We start from the raw sequence: 10,458 nt of genomic DNA on the forward strand, positions 1-10,458 counted from the left end.
CTTTGTCTCTTATATGAAAATCGAAAAGGTAAGGGACATAAATCTCTTATTTTGCATTCATGTTTGATTTTGAAGTCAACTAACACAACAATTTCAATTTCCTGATTTGTTTCTAAAATAAAAAATCCATATAGAAGGTTTAGATTAAGTATGATTTCAGGAATCGAAAAACATAAGAAATTTGAAAGCTTGGCCATCGATTTGTGTTATTGGGATTCATCCAAGTTTTCCTAAAAATGAAATAAAATATGGGTCTTACTCATATTTTTAATAAGTACTACTTGTATAAAATTTCATACAACTTCATATATGCCAAGACACATAAATATAAACACTTGATACATCACAAAAAAGGAAGTTACAATACAAAATTACAAATATCGAAAACATTTATTTTATAGTTACATGATAAAAGAATAACTAACTGATGCTTATTCTGCCAGGGGTTCACGTAGAAACAAACATATGTTGTATCCACGTTAATGTTGCAAGAAATATGAAAAAATAAAGCTGACTCTGAGTCAAGCTAATTCAGAGCGAAGAATTCTCATTACAACAATAGGCGCAACGCAAAAATAAGTTGCAGAGGTCATTCAGAGCGAAAAATTCTCATTACAACAACAGGCGCAAAAATAAGTTGCAGAGGTCAGAGAGTGAGAGAGAGAGAGAGAGAGAGAGAGTAAAGAAATATTAATGAGATTTGCTATATTTATATCTGTCAAAATGCATTACTATTGGTTGAAATCTATTCACACGGATCACTAATTCAATTAAAGGTTTAGATTGTTTTAATGTAAATGGAAGGTCATGATCTTTTACTGCTTATGTTTATGTGCATCTAAATGGCGCCTCACAATGTTCAACTTGTATAATTTTTAAACTTTAAGATTATTTAATAGATTGAATCTGATTGGTTGTTTTTGGTTCACATGGATAATCATCTTCACCATCTATTTTGAAATCAATGGTCATAATCTCTTCTCCTTGTTTTTAAGATTTTGGTCTTAAAAATCATGGGACCCATAATTATTTATGTATTATAAAGTAGTATATATATATATATATATATATATATATATATAGGCTATGTAAGATTGATCTAAATAAACACAATTATGGTCACAATTTATGTTCTCTAGCATAGCTAAATTAGTTACTTTTATTACTTATCTAAGATTTGGTCGATCCTAGCTCTAGCAATTTAATAGTCACTAAACTACTAGGCAACAAGTTCATGTAATTTAATGGTCATTAAGCTACACAGAACCTGAATTCAAGCAATCAAAGTATCAAATATTAACATGCTAGGTAAGATAATCAAACACAAGCTCAAAACCAACTATTAAAATCCATAATTTAATAAACTAATCCATAGTGTTAAAGCTTCATCTAGCTTAACGGAAGCTACTAGATTCAGCTACTTATGGCTGAAAACATAAACACAAATCCAATATAAATTGACATGCTCAAAGTGTACCAAACCAACATGTGAAAGTGTTCTTCAAACTCTTGATCTTCAAGCTAATCTCCTTCAAACAGATGTTTTTCGCACTCTTCTTACCTTCAAACTCGGTTAACTCTCAGAATACGTCTCTGCCAACCTCCTCAAGGCATGAGAATGAAGGTTAATTTATATATTTGGAAAATCGCTGCTCACGTCGTGAGATATGGAGTCTCACGTCGTGAGTTGGGTAGTAATCCGTATTGAAAAAGGATTCAGACTTCCCGTATGTTAATCTTCTAGAATATGATACTCACGTCGTGAGATTGACTTTTCAGCAGGAATTTCCTTCTTTTAATCTTCAATCCTCCAAAGTTCCAATTCTCGTCAATTATGGTCTTTTATCTTCAAGAGTGTTCCTTTTGGTTGCAAAATTCAATTTAATCTCATAAGTATCATATATCTTTGCAAATAACCAAAATATTAATAAAAATGTATTAGAATATTGCCTAAAAATGTGTATAAATATGGCAATATCAAATACCCCACACTTATCATTTGCTTGCCATCAAGCAAAACTAACTTATTTTTAAGTCAAACTTTCATCACCAACATCACATAAGACAATCCATTTGGAACTCAGCCATTATACCAAGTCCTCAATGCGTATATTTGTGTCTAAAATTATAACAAATTCCCAATTCTAAATTCTCACAATCCTTATGAACCTTCACCCCTTAGCTTATACGACACTCATTTCTGCAACCCTCTGAATCCATCCTCAGAAATCTTTCTTAACCTCAATGTATGTTTGGTTAAGCTACCCAAGCATACATAATCTAGAAAAATTACAACTTTTGATACCACAATGGAGCTCTTTGAAATTCTTCACTTCTTTAAATAATTGATCTTTGATTTCTTTGAATTCACCACCTTTATTGTTGATTTTTGGTATCTTCAACTTTTTTGATTCTTCAGAATTTTGATCTTTTAATCTTCATATTTTGATAGTTCCAAAATTCTTACAACTTTTTGGTAATTTCTCTCTCTTTTTTTTTAAATAACTCTCTTTTTTCCACTCAAATCCTACATGTTTAATCAAGGGAGCTTAACTTCAACCTTTATTGGTTAGAGGTATTAGTCTAAGTGCAATGACTACATAAGCTATCCTGGATAGATTTCAAGCACAAGCTGCAAAACTTATTATGCCATATAAACTACCAGATTATCTTTCATATCTCATGACTTTTCACTAAAACTTGGGAAGCCACAAATATACTATAACATATGTTGGCTCATTTAAACATCTGAGCTCGCATTGGATCATTCCACATAACGCTAGCAACTTAATTTGTAACTATTATCACTAGATTCGATTTTTAGAGTACTATTGCAAATCTGGTTTTAATTTTTAAAATTTTTTCTAATTTTCTAGCAATTTACTTTTTCGACCCGCTACCCCACACTTATTACATATAATGCCCTCATTGTATACATAAAATAATTAAAATAAATAAGAGGGAGAAAAAGGAACAGACTCCCCTGGAGTAGTAATGGTGAGATCGACTCTGAATGCGTGTGGAAAACTTAAACATCTTGATTATGTGATTGGAACTTGGATCTTCTGAGATACGTAATTGTGCCGACAAAATATGAATAAGAAACTTGAATCTTTAACAAATGTGGTGCATAAGATCTTGAAAGCATAGCATCTCATTATGGGAAAGCATACGCCACATTGTAAAATTAGAAAAATAGAGTAAAAATGCCATTTTTCATTGCTCACGACGTGGTAAAAGAAATCACGTCGTGGTGTCGCATTAAATCGTATTTCGTAACTTGATGGCATCGAGCTCACGATGTGAGGAGTGAAGGCTCACATCGTGAGAACTGGGTCTTCACAGAATGCATTTGTGCAATAAGTCTTCTATCCAAGTCAAATGCAACTGAATGTCTAAATATATTAAAACCCTTGTAAGACTCTAGTTTTTGTTGACTCTTTCCTCTTCTATAGTCTCTTTTCTCTCAAAAAATTAACCCCACACTTATTAAAAATTATGGGCTTTGACTCATAACTCTAAATGACACGGCTTTACTCGTACGCTCTTATCTTTATTCTCTCATTTTTCCCTCACGATAGCTTACTAAATCTGCAACAAAGCAAATGAATTGTGGAAACAAGAAAACATCCATCACATAGTTGGTTACAAGTTTTAAAAAAAACAAAATAAAAACAAAATAAAAAGCAAAACACACTAAAAGCAACAAAGAAAATAAAAATGACTAGAAATAAAAAGGATCAATAATCATCGTCATCTTCTCGCATGCCACTGGTCCCGAATCCGCTTGATCATGTACCATCATCCTGTTGTTGGATTAGGTGTCTAAGCCCATAACTATAATTGGGATGTACTTGACCCGATTGTAGCATGGTCTTTTTGGATTGCCTTCACCAGTGCAATTTGATAGGATGGACTTTTGAGAATAAGGTTATTTGTGATTTATTAATATATTATAAGTATAATATATTAACTGAGAAATCATATTATTTAATTAGTATTGATCAAGAATTAATTTGGAATTAATTTAGTGATCAAAAGAGACTAATTAAATATACGGGGATTGATTAAGTAAATCAATGATTCTTATAGTGTGGGCCAATGATCCATGGTTAATTAGGATAAGCTAAACCAATGTGATAGTCCATGGAGGTTTAACCCATGGAGCCTAAGTAATATGAAGGGTCATGGTGCATTAAGGTTTGCATGGATGAAACCCTAACATTTGTTACACTATAAAAGCAATCCCCTAGAGCCAAAATCGTTTTCCCATTCATTCTAAGAGAGCGATAATCAATTTTGTGCTAACTAGCCTATTCTTTCAAGTCTCCTCTTGCATTTGGTGTTTGTGACACATTAGAGGCATCACACTTGAGGTGCTAAAGCTTTATAAGGCCAAGAACTACAACTACATCAAGAGGTATTCATCTAACTATGAGTTTTGTATTGCATATCCTCTATTGTATGCTAGTTAGGAGGTATGCTTTGGAAAATTGAAAATGCATGTATAATTAGAGAAAACATAGATCCAAAGCATCTAGGGTTGCATGTGCACCATAGGAGCTATGCAGTCAATTGCGGCGCTATAGCGCTGATATAGCGGTTAGCGGAGGCAAAGAAACGCTATTTCAAAATAGCAGTTTGGAATAGCGGTGACGCTATTAGCGCCACGATTTACCGCTATTTACCGCGATTATGGTCACCGTTATAGTGGCGCTATAACCGCTATTTGAATAAATTCAATTTTTTGGGCTATTTTACATAAAAAATTGTTTTCGTGTCATTCCATTGAATAAAATTGTTTTTTTCTTAGCCCAAACCAAAAGTTTTGTGCCATTCCATTGAATAAATTGTGATTCTTTGACTGTGATGACGTCCATTGAAACCATGTATATGTTGTCTTGCTAATTGTGTTGAAGACTTGAATTACTACAAGTACTACAATATGATTAACTGTCCAATGTCTTAGTTATTTTATTTTAAAGTATGATAGAATGCTAAGTATTGGTTATGTTTTCTTATTGATTGTGTTAAAGTATGATTAACCGTGACATTGTTAACCGACCTTTGAAGTTTGATTAACTAATTAGGATATGTTAAGTATGATTTAGTGATTAACTAATTAACTGGATTGGGCTGACATTTGAAGTATGATTATCTGATTAATAATCTAATATATAAATTTTATATAATATAAAAAAACGCTATACCGCCGCTATACCACCGTAAGAACCGCAATTTCAAATAGCGGCCGGTGACCGCTATTATACTTTTGACCGCGATAACTGCTTAGCATAGGAGTGTTATAGTGCTTAAAACAACAGTGATATCAAAGCCTAGGATTGTTTTCTGTTATATTTGATGCTAGTTAATTTTCAAAGCTAAAAAAATCGATTTTCTGGCCTCTGACTGATGAACTCGTTGAGTCCACTGGCTGACTCGACGAGTCCACTCAGTAAAAGGGCAACTCGACGAGTCCAGTTCATGTACTCGTCGAGTAGGGGCTTCTGGTTGCAGAAATTCGAGTATTTGGTCAGAATTGGACTAAGATCATTACCACAAACTGTTTTGTAATCTTAAAAAATGTATTTTTTTAATTTGGTAATGATGATCCTCATCCAATTAAAGAACAATTGTCAAATTTTAAGATAATTAAGTAATTATTTGTATTATTTGATATGAATTGCCTTGCTATGAGTTAGATTAGATCAATAGTGAAATTATATGATATTCTTGTTGGCTAAAATTGATCTAAGTTGTTCTTGAAGTGAGTTTTGTAACTTGTCCTCAAGTTATATGAAGATTCTCACTCATGAATATTAAAAACTCATAAGTTTTCATGAATATAGATCTAAGTTGTTCTTGAAGTGAGTTTTGAAAGTTACAAAACTTGCCCTCAAGTTTTGGAATTTGTAAAGTCTCACTAATGAAACATTTAATTCCAAACCTTAGAATTTTAAAAGTTTAAAATTCAACCCTTATACTATTATAATATTAAAAGTTTAATAATATATATATATATATATATATATATATATATATATATATATATATATATATATATATATATATATATAAGACAAGTCAGTCTTACCGTTAGTAGACCTTATTCATGAAGCCGGTCTATAAGGGGGGTATAATGTTACTGCCTATAGAATGGCAGTTTAATGGGTGTCCACTCTCACCCACCGTTGCCTTGACTAGTGGAGGGTCGTTAGCCGAACGGGTAGGATAGGACATTAATTCTCGTTAAAAGTATAATGATAATTATAAAGTAACTAAACTTTTACTAAATTCCCAATCTTAGTTACTTTAGGAAAAATGTGAAAATTGTGCTATTCCATGAAATTGCACTTTGCACCTTGTTAAGTCGTTAGTGGAGCGTGTGTGGTTAACCGACACACTAATTTGGGACTAACAAGGGTGGAAAATGGTAGCTTAATGTTAATTATAGATCAATGGAGCGTGTGTGGTTAATCAGCACATTGATTATGTGATTTGTAACATTAAGAGTACCAAGCACATTTGCATGGTTATTCACACCTTATTTGTGATCGTCGGCATCCCAGTCAGAAACTTGAAGGGCACAATCGAGATTTAAACATGACATTGAAAAGTTCAATGAATCTCAAAAGAATCTAGGAATTTTAATCCAATTAAAACTTAATAATCAATTTCGTTTTTCATGGTGGAAATTGGTAAATCGTCATTACCTACCTTCAAATATTTTGCAATTGGATTACGGCATCCCTCTTCTAAATTGTAAAATATTGTGTTGGGTCCTAGCCTTAATATTTCATTTAGGTGTTATATTAAGGATTCTCATCTAATCTAAACTTTGTTCTTTTTCTTTTCAGATGTCTATCCCAAACAATGCTTCAGGCTCCAACCCTTCTAGCTCACTCTCCCTCATGAATTTGGTTGGGAGAACTATCTTCGATGGGGCAAACTTTAACGATTGGATAAGAAACATTCGTATGGACCTTCGCTATGAGGACAAAGAATATGTCCTGAATAAAGAGCTGAAGGAGATTGATGAACAAATTGCTACTCCCGAACAAATCGAGGAATACAGGGTTCATGAGAGGGACGAGACAAAGGTATCGTGTATAATGATTGCTACCATGACTATTAAGCTTCAAAAGTCCCATGAGGACTTCTGGCCCTTCGAAATGCACCAAGATTTGATGGAAAGGTACCATAAAAGTGCTCGGCAGGAAAGGTATGAGATCATTTCCTCCATGATCACAACCAAAATGAAGGATGAAGAGTCCATCACGACCCACTTACAAAAGATGCAGAGATATTTGGACCGCTTACTGAAGTTGAATGTGAACTTCGATGAAGAGTTGGCCATTGACATCATCCTACATTCGTTTCCTTCTTGTTATGATCAGTTCCAAATGACCTATCATATGAACAAGGAGGAGGTCACTCTTAGCAAGCTTCAAGGCCTTCTAAGAACTGCAGAAAGCAACTTGAAAGGCAAGTCGGTTGTACCTACTCCTACTGCTATTGCCTCTGTTCTGGCAATCAGACATGGGAAAAGGAAAAAGAGGAAGGCTCCTTCTAAGAGCCGCAAGGGAAAGTATCTTGAAGGATCCTCTTCCAGTGGGACCAAAGCTGGTTCTACTAATCCCTCTACCAATCCAAAGGAAGCAGAGTGCTTCCATTGTCATGCAAATGGGCACTGGAAACGAAGCTGCCCCAAATACTTGCAGGACATTAAGGATGGGAAGATAAAGCCCACCTTCGCAGGTATTTACATTATTCTGTCTAATAACTCATCACATGCTAATTTTTGGGTCCTTGATATAGGTTGTGGTATTCACATTTGTTCTGATATGCAGGGACTAAAAGCAAGTGGGCCTATCACCACGTCGTGAGATTGAAAATGGGCTAACGAAATGGTATAATTAATTGGACCACGAGGTGGGCCTATCACCACGTCGTGTTATCGAAGATTTTGACCAAAAATTCCATTTTCTTTCTAAAAATTTTAACCACTCTATAATTGCAAACCCCACACTTGATTTTTGCTGTTTTCCAAAAATTGAGATGACTTTGATGATTATTTATCCCTAAAACTCAAATAGAAATGCTAAAATTAACAATGAAAAAATGAAAAGAAAAACACAAACCGAGCTCAGGTTGCCTCCCGGAAAGCGCTTCTTTTTGTTGAAGTCATGAGCCGGGCTTCGTGTCACCCTACGTTGAATCGTTTGGAGTTTCAATCACCAATTTCACCTTTGTTCCTTCCATCTTTTCTTATACACTTGTACTCTTCTTAAGTAGGCCTTCTTAGAATTTTCCTTTTTCAATTTGGAATCACATTCCTCGAGATTTCGTTTAACTCCTTTATTCACAACAAATTTAGGACCTTCTCTTTGTTCCTCTTGTAGTTTCTTAGCTTCAACATTCTTCTTGTGAAAAGTTGGTGGTTTCAAGACTTGGGTAACTTCTTCTTCTTCATCACTTGACACCAAACTTTCTGCACTCTCTTCACTAACTAATGACCTTGGAGTTTTGTAAGCAAAGACTTCAAAAACCATTGGAATCGATGCTCTAGGCTTTGTACGATTGACTTCTTTAATTGCTTGGATTTCTTCTTCCATTAACTTCTCCAACTCTTCAAGCTCGTTTTCTTCATCTATGTTGAATACCTCATTTTGAGACATTTTTATCTTCTTTCATGTCAAGTACTACAAAATCAATTGGAAAATTAAATTTTCCAGTTTTTACCAAAATGTCATCAACTATGCCTTGAGGATGAGTCACTGAACGGTTGGTCATATGAATCGTCATTTGAGTAGCCTTCAAATCTGGAAGATTGAGCTTTTGATAGAACGAATAAGGCATCAAATTTATGCTTGCTCCAGAATCGGCTAAAGCGCAAGTCTCCATATTTTTTCCAAATTCACATGGAAGTGTAAGGCGTCTAGGATCTCCTATCTTCGTCAGTATTTCTCCCATAATATCACCATGGAACTCTGCTCACTAAGGACAACCTTGGATGTCTTCTCTAGTTGTTGGTGAGTGTCGAGTAAGTCTTGAAGAAACTTTGCATATTCGGGCACTTGTGCCAAGGATTCAATAAAAAGAGTATTAATAGGAATACCCTTAACTTGTTTCATAAAATTCATGTGCTCTTGCTCCAGTGGGTGAACTCTGGCTCGAGAAGGAAACGATAGAGGAGGACGAAAAGCTTAAGTGCAAGAATGATTTTTCTGTTCAGACCGTGCCCACGTCGTGGGGTGTGAATCCTCACGTTGTGAGGACGGTGTTTTAGCAACATTTTTCTCTTTGAATTTCGACTTCTTTAACTGTTGTTCGGGTTGCTTTGGCTCTTCTTCTAATGCTTCTAGGAACTCAGAAATAGTGTCTTCTTCAGTTTCGATGGCCATGACATGAGGGTGTGGTTTCTTATCGGGAATTTAGGAGATAATCATTCGTTAACCAATGTAGTTAATTGACCAAGTTAAGCTTCAATGTTTTGGATCGATGCTTGATGATTTCTAAGTAAAGCTTGTTGATCTCTCATTCGATATTGATGGTCTCTTATTGCCCCATCGGTTTCATCATGACGTTTTTCCGAAGCCTCCATGAATCTAGTAAGCATGGACTTGAAATCAACTTTCTTTTCAGGTTGTGGTTGCTCTTTTTGGTAGAAGCCTCGGCCTGTTTGCCTAAATTTCTCGTCTATTTGCTTTTTATATTCATCGTATGGCAACCATTCTTTCTTTGGCTTCCTCCAATCTTCATCATAGCGGTCTCCACTTGAGTAGCATACTTGGGCTTTCTTACTCCCGTTCTTATCCAAATGGCAATCCTTTGTCAAGTGTGGACCATTTCATTTTTCACATCCCACACGTATAGCATGTATGCATTGATCCATCTTTATCATTCTTCGGTCCATATTATTCAACATAGCCAAAACAGCCGCCATGTCTTCAGAAGTGCCACTCCCAATTCCTTTAGCTCCATCATTTTGAGGATTGTGATACTCACGCGAATGCTTAGAAAACTCTTCAATTAACTCCTTAATTTCAGCGAGATTTTTCTTCGTCAAAGGTCCTTGAGAATCAAGGAGTTGCCTTGTCATCAAATTTACCCCATCGTAGAAGATTGATACTTCTTGTTGCACATTAAGATCATTTTGGGGGCAATTCACAGTAATCCCTTGTAACGCTCCCATGCTTCGTAAAGTGATTCACCCGGTTGTTGCTTAAAGTTAGCAATTGCCTTCTTGCGTTTGGACACTTTTGATGGTGGGCAAAATTGCTCTAATAATTGTTCACACATTTGTACCCATGTAGTAATTGCACCGAGTGGAAGTGCTTTTTACCAGTCTTTAGCAGCTCCTTTGAAAGTGACTGGGAGCATTCTCAATAATACTGTCTCGCGTGGAACGTTCGGGATGTTGAAGCAATCAACGATGTCATTGACTTCTTCAAGGTG

General features: G+C 35.1%; 1 non-coding gene across 1 annotated transcript; it reads left to right on the plus strand.

Annotated features, from left to right (window-relative positions):
• The first annotated feature begins 10,148 nt into the window (after window positions 1–10,148).
• LOC145135314 (small nucleolar RNA R71) lies at window positions 10,149–10,254 on the plus strand. The gene has a single exon (XR_013719776.1). It is a non-coding gene; the product is annotated as a small nucleolar RNA R71 (small nucleolar RNA).
• Window positions 10,255–10,458: the final 204 nt, after the last annotated feature.

Source organism: Lactuca virosa, chromosome 8 (genome assembly GCF_052849685.1).
Source record: "Lactuca virosa cultivar CGN04683 chromosome 8, Lactuca_virosa_CGN04683_v6, whole genome shotgun sequence".
Lineage (NCBI taxonomy): Eukaryota > Viridiplantae > Streptophyta > Magnoliopsida > Asterales > Asteraceae > Lactuca > Lactuca virosa.